The sequence below is a fragment of the Micromys minutus genome (assembly GCF_963924665.1).
Source record: "Micromys minutus genome assembly, chromosome: 5".
In the NCBI taxonomy this organism is placed as follows: Eukaryota; Metazoa; Chordata; class Mammalia; order Rodentia; family Muridae; genus Micromys; species Micromys minutus.
The window spans coordinates 78,549,847-78,562,768 of record NC_137974.1 but is presented as its reverse complement, the minus strand read 5'-3'; the positions used below and the strand labels follow the sequence as shown (position 1 = coordinate 78,562,768).

General features: G+C 49.3%; 1 protein-coding gene across 2 annotated transcripts in view; it reads left to right on the top strand.

The window, feature by feature from the left end:
• FAM178B (family with sequence similarity 178 member B) overlaps positions 1-12,922 on the top strand; it is a gene marked incomplete at its 5' end in the record, with an annotated part of 93,045 nt that overhangs the window by 56,313 nt on the left and 23,810 nt on the right. The gene's annotated exons all lie outside the window — the stretch shown is intronic.

Genomic DNA, 12,922 nt, shown 5'->3' with positions numbered 1-12,922 from the left:
TCAACACTTTGCCCACTCCCTGATGCTCATCCCCACGGTGTCTTTCAAGGATCTAGAATCTTCCCTACTAACCCCAACAAACAATCTGCCTGGTTTCTAAAGTCTCAGAGGAAGAACTAAAAATACAATTGACTAATGAGTTCTTTACAGATGAAAAAACGCCTAATTTTCTTAACATGATCTTATTAGTAAAACACTGTCTTATGCAATTAGCTTCTGCCGGCAGTGCCCGCCTGCCTTTCTTTGGGGGCTCCCCCTGCCTTAGGTTTCTGGGTTCTTCTTGTCACTCCCTTCCCTCTCTCCCACCACCCACCCCTGCTCCTAACCCATCACTGGTTATTTTCTGCACAGCTTTTTTCTGCCATAAATTATCTTACTATTTATTTCCCTGTTTGGACTCGCTCTTCCCTCCAAGTCACCTCCAGAGCAGGTGTCTTGTCAGGATCACTGCCATATCACCCCAAATCTCAGCCTGCGCCTGGCAGGCCAGTGGTGTTTTGTAAAATTCTTGTGGAATGATGAAGTGAACAACAGCCTCAGCCCAGAAGATAAGAGCTGTTGGCTGGACTCTGTCTCTCCTCATCTCCACCCTTCTCCTCCAGCCCTTGGTCCATCCTGAACAGGCACTTGACAGTTGTGGTCCGTGGGTGTTCCCCTGTGACCTCCCAAGAGTCCTCACCCCAGGCCCATCAGGCAGAAGACTCGACTGACTTGGTGGCCAGCCATCACCCTACTGGTTCAGCTTCAGGCTCTCCCCTGTGAATCGCCCAGTCACACCCAGTATGTGGCAGACCCCACAGCACATCCACTCCTGAGAGCAGGCTGGAATCAGTCATCCTAGAGGCTTCTCCACCTCCCACTTTTCACCCCTAAGCCTGTGTGCACTGCCTTCAGAATCCTAAATGTCTATTTTTGGTTGCATATTTGTGTCAACCCCATGATGGCCATTTTGTTGACTGGGTCTTTTTAAAGCAATTCTCTACCTCCACCCCACCCAAGAGGCAGCCTTGTCTGTTCCTTTCAGCCTTTAGACACCTACTGACCAATGGCTTACACTAGTGCTTAAACTTAGGAGAGTACCCGCCCCCTCATGCTCACTAGCACTGCAAGTCTCACACTGGCCTAAGTCATCAATCTGATGAATGGAAAATGGCATCCTGTGTTTTTAATTCTCACCTCCCCAGGCGCCTCCAAGTGGAGCAGCTTCTCTCCTCCATTGGCTGCTTGTGGCTCCCTTACTGGGAGTTAGTTCCCTTGGTATTCCTTACCTATCAGGTAATTTATCTTCTTATTAACTACACTGATTTTCATGTTACTTCTCAAATTTGTTGCAGTTTATTTTCTCCTAAAGTTGCAAATCGCCCTCTTTTGAAAGTTTTGCTAGGCAGTGGTGGCCTACATCTTTAATCCCAGCACTTAGAAGGTAAAGGTAGGCTGATCTCTGTGAGTTCAAGGCCAGCCTAATCTAGAATTAGTTTCAGGCAACGAGGGTTACTCAGAGAAAAACTCTTATCTCAAAAAAAAAAAAAAAAAAAAAGGCAAAAACCCCTATTTTTATTTTATGTGAATGAGTGTTTCACCTGCATGTTTGTGTGGCTGCACCACATGTGTGCCTGGTGTCCAGGGAGACCAGGAAAGGGTGTTGGCTCCTATGGAATTGGAGTTATGGATGGTTGCTGAGCTGTCAGGTGAGTGCTCAAAATCGACCTAGGTCCTCTGCAAGAGCAGCAGGAGTTCTCAACCTCTGAGCCATTTCTCCAGCCTGTTTCTAATTTGTATTCCATTTACTTTATTTTGTGTATCTGTAAATACATGTGTGCCACAAATCAACTTATGGGAGGCAGTTCTCTCCTCTCACTGTGTGAGACCCAGGATTGAACTCGGTTGCCAGGCTTGGCTGCAAGCTTCTTTACCCAGTGATTATCTTTCTGAATTGCGTCTTAAAATTTTATTGTTGTCATTTTGTTCTTTGAGACAAGGTCTTGCAGTGTAGCCCAGGATGGCCTAGAATTCTTATATTGTAGCCCATGCTGGCCTAGAACTTGTGTTGGCCTTCTGAGTGCTAGCTGAGGTGGCAGGTGTGGACCACCATGCCCTGCCTATAGTATGTATGTCTTTATCTGTGGTTTCTTTCAGTGAACTAGCTTGTCCTTTTACTTTGTCAGTAAGTGGGGTGGCCCATTTCTAGCGGTCAAAGCTAGAGCCTGACCGTGCTCAGGTCCTACTGAGCTGAGTCTTAAGCCCCTCAATAACTGAGTCTTAGGACAGAGTTAGCTTTGCAGGACAGTGGCATGGACCACACAGAGCACTGACTAGGACTTCTATATGACATAATCTTTGCGTCTTTCCCACCCTAAAACCACACATACATTAAAAAAAAGTTTTCTTTCAATACTGACTAAATTTTTTTCTGTATTTTGTTCCCAGTGTCTCTTAATCCCATCCAGAATCTACTTTTTCTATGTATAAGTCAAAAATCTAACTGGATTTTTCACCCTCACCCCTGAAAAGAGTGTGGGTGTGATGCCAATTTATTATGGGAGGGGAGGGGAGGGAATGGGGAATGAAATGTAGAAGTCAGGAGTGGTGCACACAGCACTAGATATTAACAATTCATTATAAAAGAAAGAAATGTGTATTATATGTACATTAAGTCCAAGTATATATATACATTTACATATAAGATAAATTACGTTTTGTTTTCACATCTGTATGAAAATAATAATGAATAATAAATTTTAAAAGTCATATTTTAATCCATTATTTTCTGATACTTGAAGGTATTGCTGTCATATTTTAAGTCCACAGTTGTACTCACTCTTCTAGCCATGTTTGAGGCACTGATCTGAGGATTCGGTGTCTTTGTAGCTCCCAGGCCTATGACAAGTGCCTTTTGAATGACAGGGAGTGAACTGGAGTATCCCTTCACCTGTATTTCAACAGAATGCCTCGGGCCACAAGTTTGCTGGGAAGAGGGTTCCTCATGGGGTGTTATTTACTTAGATTAGCTGGCCATGTGGCAGACTCCTGTAATTCCAGCTCTCTAGAAGCAAAAGCTAGAAGACCTTGAGTTCAAGGTGAACCTAGCTGACTACTGAGATCTTGCCAAAAAAAAATTTTTTTAAATAAAAAAAGAAGGGAGGCATGGTGGCCTATAATCTGAGCACTTGGGAGCCTGAGGCAGAGGGTTGCTGACTTGGAAAGGTACCTGGAGCTACAAAGTGAATTCCAGGCCAATTTAAACTATAATGTAAGAGAAGGGAGCGGGGAGAAGCGAAGAGATTCCGTGTGGTGGCACACAGCACCTGCATCCCAGCACTGGAGGGGGATGGGCAGAGACAGAAACAGGAGTGTTTGCCCAGTCAACTGACTGCCCTGGTTTAGATGCCTGTCAACTTGACACAGGCTATAGTTATCTATCTGACAGGATAGATTTCCTCAGCTGAGAAAATGCCCCCTCAGATTGGCCTGTAGGCAGCTCTGGAACATTTTCTTACTTGGTGAATGATGTGGGAGGGTAGGGCCACCCTAAAGAGGTGGCCCTCAATGGCATAGGACAGCGTAAGCACTCTCTGGATAGCAAGCTAGAGCAAACAGTGCTCCTCCATGGTCTGTGCTTCACTCCACGCCCCTGCCTGAATTTCTGCATGCATGCATACACACAATAATCAATACTTTTTTAAAGGAAGAAACTGTACTTATTTTTCTAAAAAGAGCATTCAAGAAGTATCAGGAAGGTAGCAAGAAGTCGAGAGGAGTAACATGCCCCCCACTACCAGACACCTCACTCTCAAGCCTGGGAGCTCTGTGCTCAAAGAGCCCCTGCAGGGGGCTTTCTGCCTCAAGGTATGTTTCCTCACGTCCTGCAAACTGGCTCAGGAAGAGCCAGTTCCAATTCTTTTTCACGTCCTGCTGTGGGGCTTTAGTTAGAGCTTCAGCCGTGGTGGTAATGGAGGAGTTTGCTGAATGCCTGGCTCTGCCCTTGCTGGTAGCAGCCCCACTGGGCTCAGTGCCCAGACTGACCCCAGGAAGAACAACAGTGCACGAAGCTGCCACACTCTGAATCTAATTGATTGGTTAAGTACAAAGCAAGAACTCCCTCCAATGTTCACGCCCACAGATTTTCCCAGTGCAGTCAGCAACCCCTGCCTTGATCAGGACTTCAGGGGAAGCGCCCAGCTTAACCATGAAAAATGAAAACAAATTGTAAAGCAAGCCACCTGAAGTGGGGCCAATGGGAAGTGGGGGTTCTCAAAGGAAAATCAGAGGGAAAGTGACCCACTTGGATAAGCCAGAGGGCTGTTGGGAAGAACAACGTGCTGACCTGCATTCTGCCACTGCAGCGGTTAGAAGCTTTCCTACCACTCTGACCCCCAACCATAAAATTTTCTCATTGCTGCTTCATAACTGTTACTGTTATGGATTGTAATGTAAGCAGTTTTAGAGCTAGAGGTTTGCTAAAGGGGTTGAGAACTGCGGTGCTAGGGGCTCTATTGCCTGCTGAGCCACCCCTGCTGCCACCAGAAGGAGCCCCATCATGAAGGAGGCCTTGGGCTGTGCTTGCTCCACAGAGCACTGATGTTCCCAGGCTCCAAGGGCCTGCCTCCTTCACCATCTGTGGCTGTTTACTAAACATCCTAGAATGCATGTGCTGCATTGTGGCCTTCAGAGGAGACCCACTTAAACAGACTGCCTGGTCCAGTGCAAGTGTGGATAAAGGCTTACTAGAACATGTCACAAAACCAACAGTTTTTTGCCTAGTAGACCAGCACAGAGCTGAAAGAACCATGTCGCCTATGTTGACCAGATGTGAGGAGACAGGCCCAGCTCCCAGCTTCACTATGTGCAACCGTTGCTCCATGCCTCCTCAGGAAGGCCATGTGACAGGATCGTAGACTTTAAAATGTGCAGACTTGGGTTGGGGGGATGGCTCAGTAGTTAAGAGCTCAGACACTCTTGCAGAAGCCAGAGCCCACGTCACAGCCACCTGTAACTTCAGCTCCAGGAACATCTGTTAACTCTGAAGCACTGGCACTGTACACAAACCCACACACGTACACATAGAAATATAAATAAATAAACGTGCAGACTTGGTGGCACAAGCCTTTAATCCAGCACTCAGGAGGCAGTGGCAGGCAGATCTCAAGTTTGAGGCAACCTGGTCTACCTAGGGATACGGCACAGTAGGTAGAATGCTTGCCTTGTATAGACCAGAGCCTGGGGTTCCAGCCTAGCGATGGCTGAGGGTGACGTGTAGGTAGAAGAAAGGGAACTGAAGTAATGCTGATGAAAATAGGCTGCCATGTAGAAAGCGCTATGCAAAGGGAGAGCTGCAGAATCAGTCCATACAATCCCTGCATTTGAGAGGTTGAGGCAGGACCATCAGAAGGTCAAGGCCATGTGGGCTTCTTGAGACTCTCAAAAAGCAAAAAAGCATACAATCTGGGCGTGATGTCACGCAGCTGAGATTCTAGCACTTGCAAAGTGCAGTTGAAGGACTGGGAACACTGGCCTAGCCTTTGCTACCTGAGTCTGAAGCAAACCGTGGCTACACGAGATCTTGTCTTAAACAAATAAGCAAGCAACAATAACAACAACAAATGAATGTGTAACTGTGTGCTAACACTGTTGAGGGGACGAGTCTTGGCACTGAGGTCAGCGCAACTGTCTGTCCTTTGGGCTCATCTCTTCCAGGTTCTTTCAGGTTTTGCTTTTTCTCCCATAGTCGTGTTTATGGCAGCATGAGCTTTTATCTGCTCATTTTATTCACACTTTGCACACATGTGTGCACGTGTACCATAGTACGTACATAGAGGCCTAAGGAATCCTCCCCTCTTGTGCTTGCAACCTCTGGGGATCTAACTCAGTTCATCTGGCCTGGTAGCAAGTGCCTTCACCCACTGAGCGTCCCCTCCGTCTGAGCTTAGGATTCTCACGGAAAATGTATTACATTCAGAAGTAGAGAGAGTGGTCATCAGAGCCCTCTATGGCCACTGTAGTTCCAGCCAGCACTCCCCTCATCCCAGGTCACTGAAACAAACCCCAACCTTCATCTTTTTATTTCAGCTGGTATTTCTGAAAGATAGGGCCCCTGTGGGGCGTGTATGCATGTATGTATGCATGCATGTATATAGTGTGAATCACAGCATTATGAGTACACCTAAAATATTTGACAAAAGAATTGCCACAGCAGATGAGTCTAGTCTAGAACCTTCCAAAGATAAGCTTCATTTTTGAAGTCTAGAGGGAAAGCAGGGGCAAGCAGCCTGGTCTACAGAGTAAGCTCCAGAACAGCCAGGACTACACGGAGAAACCCTGTATTAAAACAAAGAGTTAGATGGAAACAACCAACTGGATGCTCCTGGGGAAGGAACCCTGGAGACAGCAGCCCTCACAAGACTTTTCCTGAACCAAGTCCTTGCCTGGATCACAGCTGCCCATTGTCTGCTGGCCCAGTGAATTTCAGAGCCTCCTCACCCCCCCCCCATGCCCTCTCAGCATCTTTTTAGTTTGAAGTGGCCAATCAAGGAAGTTCAGTCTCCTTGATCCTTCCACAAGGAGTTAGCTGAAATGAAGGCAGCCTGGGAGGAAGGGATTTTGTAAGGAGCAGGTGTGAGCACTGGAACAAAGCAGGGACACCCGCAGGTGCATAGGGGCTTTCCCTGGGCCCCCTCTTCCTGCATGCTCCTGCTATGTCTGCTGCCGGACCACAGAGCCCACCTTTGTGTCTTTTAGCTCTGCACAGCGTTCAGCTTCTAGGTCAGTCAGGGCACATCTTGCCCACTGCCCAGTCCCTTCCTGCATCTGCTTTAGACTTCCCTGCCCTAAAATGGGGCAGCCTTGTGAAATGGAGCCCCTGACCCCTTCAGCTCCCAGTGCTGCTGAAGCATCCAACTGCCAGCAAACAGCAGTGTCACTGCACTCCTGCCCCCACAATTCTACTCCTTCCCTCCCACCGGACCCCTAGTTCCAGATCTTGACAGTTCTTTCTCTCCTGGATAAGTCTGTACTCCAGCACCCTGCAGTTCCCCTTGAGAGTTCGGGCCAGCTAGGCTGTCTTCTTTCAAGATGATCCATTCGCCTTTCTGTAGAGTGTGACCTTCCTTACCAAACACTATCAGTTCCCCCCTTTGCTGAAAATTCTTTCAGGGTAGGAGTGGAGGCGCTAAACAAATGCTCAACAGTTAAGAGCACTTGGCTGCTCTTGCACAGGACCTAGGCTGGGTGTCCCAGCACCCACACAGCCATCTGTTTTTCCAGGATCAGCACCGGAGGTCTTGTGGCCTCTTGGAGCACTAAGCACACATGTGAGCACATACAGAAACACAGGCTCAGAACTTGTATACATAAAAAATTTTTTTAATTCCCTTGGGGGCTGGAGAGATGGCTCAGTGATTAAGAGCACTGACTGCTCTTCCAGAGGTCCTGAGTTCAAATCCCAGCAACCACATGGTGACTCACAACCATCTGTAATGAGATCTGATGTACTTTTCTGGTGTGTTTGAGGACAGCTACAGTGTACTTATATATAATAAATAAATCTTTTTTTAAAAAATTGCCCTTGGTATAACTTTCAAGCAGCCCAGCTAATATCCCGGGGGCCTTTTGGCTTATTTTTCACACCACCTCTCTCAGAACTCTTATCTGTGTTCCCCCATCCCCTGTGCACACCCACAAATCTGCCACATCCTAACATTGTGCAGCCATCTGAACTACTTAGCCTCTGCTACAAGTTTCCTGGAGAGGCTCTATTCCCCTGTCTTCACCTGACTGACTAGGCTCAGCTGACATGCCTCACACCAAGCAACCCCACCCCCAGCCCACCCTTACCCTGGGGTTAAGGGTTAGCTGATTTTTCTGAGCCTTGAGCTAGAAGAATGAGAAGGACCACAGGTGGTTTTGCTCTCTGAGGCTGGGTGAGCATGCCTCTTGATTTTAGATAGGCATCGCAGAGCACACAGAAGCGGATTCTAAAGGCAAGGTGGTTCGGACACTGGGAGGTCTGTTCTGAACTTTGTACAGATATGGCAGAAAGGGTAGCATGTGGAGGAGTGTAGCTAGTGCAGGCCCTGGACCCCGGGTTTCAGCACTGCTCCCTCATGACCTTAGGTTTGAAAGATAAGGAACTGGAAAGCCGAGCACAAAACAAAGCAAGGAGCCTGGGCGGGAGACAGGACCGCCAGGGAATGCCGAGGGGGCAGCAGAGGGTCTGTGTCCTGCACCTGCACGGTTGTCTTTGAAGCGAGGAGTGCTATTTAGGGGCTGATTGTGAAACCTCAACACTTCATCCTTCCTGTCTCACTTCTGTCGTCTTTTCAGTGAGAAGAATGATTTTATATATGGAATCAGAAGTGGTTGGAGGGGGCTGAAGTGTCAGTGTGGAAGTGACATATGACAGCTCTGGCAATTCGGGGTGAGGATCAGCTCCTCTGCTCTCCCCGACACACACACGCACCACACATGCACGCACACACAGCACACACGTACCACACACTCACATCCCAACACTGTAATGAGAGGTGTGTAGGTGAGGCATTCTGGCTCGTCACTGGGAGGCGAGGCTCTTTGACATCATTCCCGGAGATGAGTGAGCACATGCTTACAAAAGGAAGCCCTGGTGTCTGAGTGTCCTAGAATAAATACCGGCACACGTGCTTTGGGAGGACACTGGAATGTGTGTGGAGAGTCCTACAGTATTTGATGAAGCTAGCAACACGTCCTGGGGACACCATAGATGCACAAGCTGATGCTTCTACCTGCAGGGCAGCATTCTGTGACCATCTAGTTCACACTTGGAGCAAAGCCAATGTCTCCAATGAGGCGATGAGTGAACAATGGTCATAACCCGTGTTGAGGATCCCAGAAGATCTCAGCCAACCGTAATGATGGGCTGAGTTGGTTGAGAGGCCCTGCTGCACAGTTAAGAACAGGGTCTGAGAAATGGGCTTTGACAGGAAGACGTGTGAGAAAAAGAAAAAGACTTGGATTCAATCTGTTAGCTGCTTTGAGCCCCACAGTTGCCAAGAAAAAGAGCATCAGTTTCCAGCCCCGTGAGCAGAGTGGCTCCCTAACAGAGAACACAGACAGCCCAGGGTCTTCCAAGGACACACACAGAGGAAGATGGTCAAAAAGATGGAAAAGCAAGGCTGTCCCGGGCCCTGCAGTAGACAGAGCCACCTGCTGATCACAGCAGATGCCATCAAAGATGGGGACGGCCCTACCCACCAGCCAGCTCCCAGAGCACAGACCCCACAAACCTGCTCAGAACCACAGAAGGGCAAGTTTTGGCAAAATATAGGGTGAACTCCCTTTGTTTACACAGCGAATGGGCCGGACCAGCTTGTCGGGCAGATGTTGCACTTCTGTGACATAAATAAACACTTGGGGAAAGGGCCAGGGACTTTCAATGAGGACTGTGATACAGCGTGTGAGCAGTAGGCTAGGGGTCAGGGAGGTGTGGCTTTGGCTTAGGTGTCCATTTCCTGTGGGTGCCATGTAGTTTACTTAAAAGTATGCATGAGGGGAAAGACTGTCAGGTGCCAGTCAGGGACTTGCAGAGGATCTTGTGTTTGCCAACTGTGGACACTCAGCCTCTGGACAGAATGTCACCTGGTCCCCAGAGACCCCTTTAGTTCCCTTTCTGCACAGGAAACTGCTTTCCTGGTGATGCTCCATCTTACTGACGCATTTGCCTGTTCCTGAACACTGCTGGAGGTGCGCTCATGCAGCAGGTCCTGTGAGGCTGGAGCTGTGCTCACACACATCTGGGGGACATCAGGACAGCTCCCTGATGACATGAGTGGTTGTTGCCTCGTCCTGCTGTGTGGCCATTCATTGCCTGGGCTAATGGGCACTGGAATCACTCTTGTGCATGCCTTCCCCTCCCCCTCCATGCCCATGAGATTGCATGAGCACATGTGGCTAGTCAGGCTGCATGGCAGCCCTGTTCTTACAGACACAGGCAGAATAGGAGTGTGTCAGGAAAGACTCCCCAAACTGTTAACCAAGTACACACCCTGGTTCTTCCTGCCTGGGGAGCAAACACTCACAGTGGAGAGGGTTCTCATTAGGGACAGAGGAGCCAGTGGTGTGACAGGTGTCCGTAGCCCTGGAGATGTAGGCCATGCAGCAAGGTGACAGGCAACCTTTTCACAGAGGAACAGGTGGAGGCTGCTGCATCCTGGGCTGCCCTGGACACATCGGAAAACACTGCTCACGCCTTTGGCCAAGTGCCTGGTAGCCTTATAGGGCAGTTCGGTCTCAGCAGGGCCTGGTTCCCTGTGGAGGGAGTGAAGAGGGTGTGTGTGTGTGTGTGTATGTGTGTGTGTGTGCGCGTGCGCACTCGTGCATCTTTGTCCTAACTTTCAGTGGCACACACTCGCACACCCTACCTTCCTGGGTGGATGTCCCCACAGGATGCCTGGCCCCTTGTGAGAACTGCCCATACTGTGGCAGTCTGATTTAGAAAAGAATATTGTTTAGAAAAGAAAATTTCACAATTTTCTAGTGCCTTGGTAACCTCTGAGCTGATCCAGTGTCCTGGTCTTACAGAGGCCTCTTGGGGTGGGCGGGACAGAGACTAAGACTGGCCTGGCCTGGTCTAAGCACTATGTTGGAACCTATTGCCTTATATGACATCTGCTGGGAGGGTTCCAGTGGCTTCTGCATCTCTCTTTGCTTGCCCGGTTTGAGTTCTGGAAAACTTTTGCCAGGTGGGGTTAGGCAATTTCTGTGGGAAAAGAGCCCACAGCCTGGGTGGGGCCCTCCACTTGCCCCCTGCACAGCTGGAGTAGTGTTCCTGGTAGGTCCTCACTGCTTCTCCCCCTGCCCCCACTGTAAGTTCTCCATCTGTCGAATTAAAAATGGTCCCCTTCCGTGTGTCTCAGTGGGCCTCCGGGTTCAGGAAGGAGTGTCAGGAGGACTGTGGACAGCAGACTGACAGTGCCAGCATGGGGGCTCTGCTCCTAGGTATGGATTCCTCACATCCACTTACTCTCTCCGTCAAGGTTGCCTGCCGATGTGTGTGTGTGTGTGTGCATGCTCATGTTCCTGTGTGTGCACATGTGTTTTCTAGATTGTAGTCCTGGTGTGACCCCACCCCCCCATACACACCCACCTCTTCCCTTCAGGATCCACCCCCAATACTGTTGTGAGGCCTGCCAGCTCTGGCCTTCTCCCTGGCCGGCCCTCCCCACCCTCTATGGGCCTTGGTGTGTGTGTGTTGGGGGGGGGTGGATTAATGAAGCCCAGATGCAGGACTCCTGACTCTGGCAGTAAGTTTGGTAGCAGGGCAGCAGCAGCTTGGAGGAACCATTTACCTCCCACTATGTCTGGGCCCAGCTGCTCCTGGATCCCAGATCCCAAGGAACAGCTGGAAAGCAGGTCCTAGCTACAGGCAGGCCAGGGTGGAGGATATGATGAAGAGGAAACTGGGGCTCAGGCAGGACCTAGAGTAGGGGACATGGAAGATTGGGGTAGGCTCTTCTTATTTACTATCCTATGGAAGCTGCCTGTCCTCCATGCTATAGTTCTCAGGGGTCCCCGGGGAAACTCTGGGAGCCGCCGCCCTACGCCTCTGCAGAAGGAGGGAAGCCTGGCAGAACCTGTCTTCCCTGCCAAAAATGGGGGGAATGGCTAGTTTTTCCCTTAGTCGCCAGATGAAATACAAACAACACAGAATAGCATTCTTTTAAGAAGAGAGGTTAAAAAGCAGAAGGGTTCTTTATCTGAAATTTGTGGTTAACAGGGCATCCTGTATTTTAATTTGCTAAACCTGACATGCACAAATCCCTTCCAGCTGAATCTCTTTTTAGTATGATAGCTTTATTGAACCACTATGGACAGATGGACAGACAGGCGATTAAGCATTCGACCCAGCAGAGTTCTCCCAAGTCCAGCACATATGAAACTGACACCGGACTTGGGAAGAAAGCACACTTGGAGCCTGCCCAGGGCCACTCTCTCTGCTCCGGGATGGGATGTAAATGCAGCATCTCCTTTTGTAGTCCTCATCTCATTCACAGAGTGATAGGGACATGTGGGGGACAGTGTGTAGACACAGTCCAGTCTGCTTGGTGGGGTGCTTCTGCTATGAGGTCCCCCCCCTCAGGGACAGGACTGCAAAATCATGGGGTAGGTGTATGTATGTCCTCAGTGAGTCTTTTCAGTTTTCCATAGAGACTGTGTGCCTTCCTGTCAGCTATGTGAGCGCCCCATCATCCTCCGTTCTCCTCAGAGTGGCCATTTCTCTCTTCTACCATAGCCCTTCAGATGAATGCTGACCTCAGCTGCTGTTCTTCTCTTAAATCAAGAGTCTCCTGCTTTGTTGATTCTTCTGAGTTTTCTGTAACTTAAAAATTAACAAAGCCTGCAGAATCAAATTAATCTGAGCTTCCCAGCCTCTAGAAAGCTTGGAGGTCCCTCACTAAGGCAAGTGTGACCCTGGGATACTTGCTCTGGTGCCATTAGTACCTGCTGCATCTGGTCCCTATGGTGTCTTTGCAGGAACCTGTCCAAGGTCCTCCAGCACTGCTGTTACCTGCGAGCATTTCTTTGAGAGTCCAGTCTCTGACGTACCTTTCCCAGCAGGCCTTGGTGCAGGCTTTTCTTTACCCTTCTTCCTCTGCTCATCTTTCTCCCTGGCACGGCTCAAGAGAGTAGTGCCTGAAACCCACCTGGCTTCCATCCTGAGTGGGTTACTTAGCATTATGTGGTGGGCACATGGAAGTCACTCCAGAAGAGAACAAGAATGAAATTCTGTGGCATGGCACCTGCCTGGCATGCGTAAGGCCCAGGCCCCGGGTGCCATCCTTGTCAGAATAAACAATCCCATTCACATGGCTGACTGCCTGGGGACCAGTGTCTAGACTTCTGGAAGGACAAGGTGCCCGATCAGGTGATTATTTACAGAGTATTTGCCTGG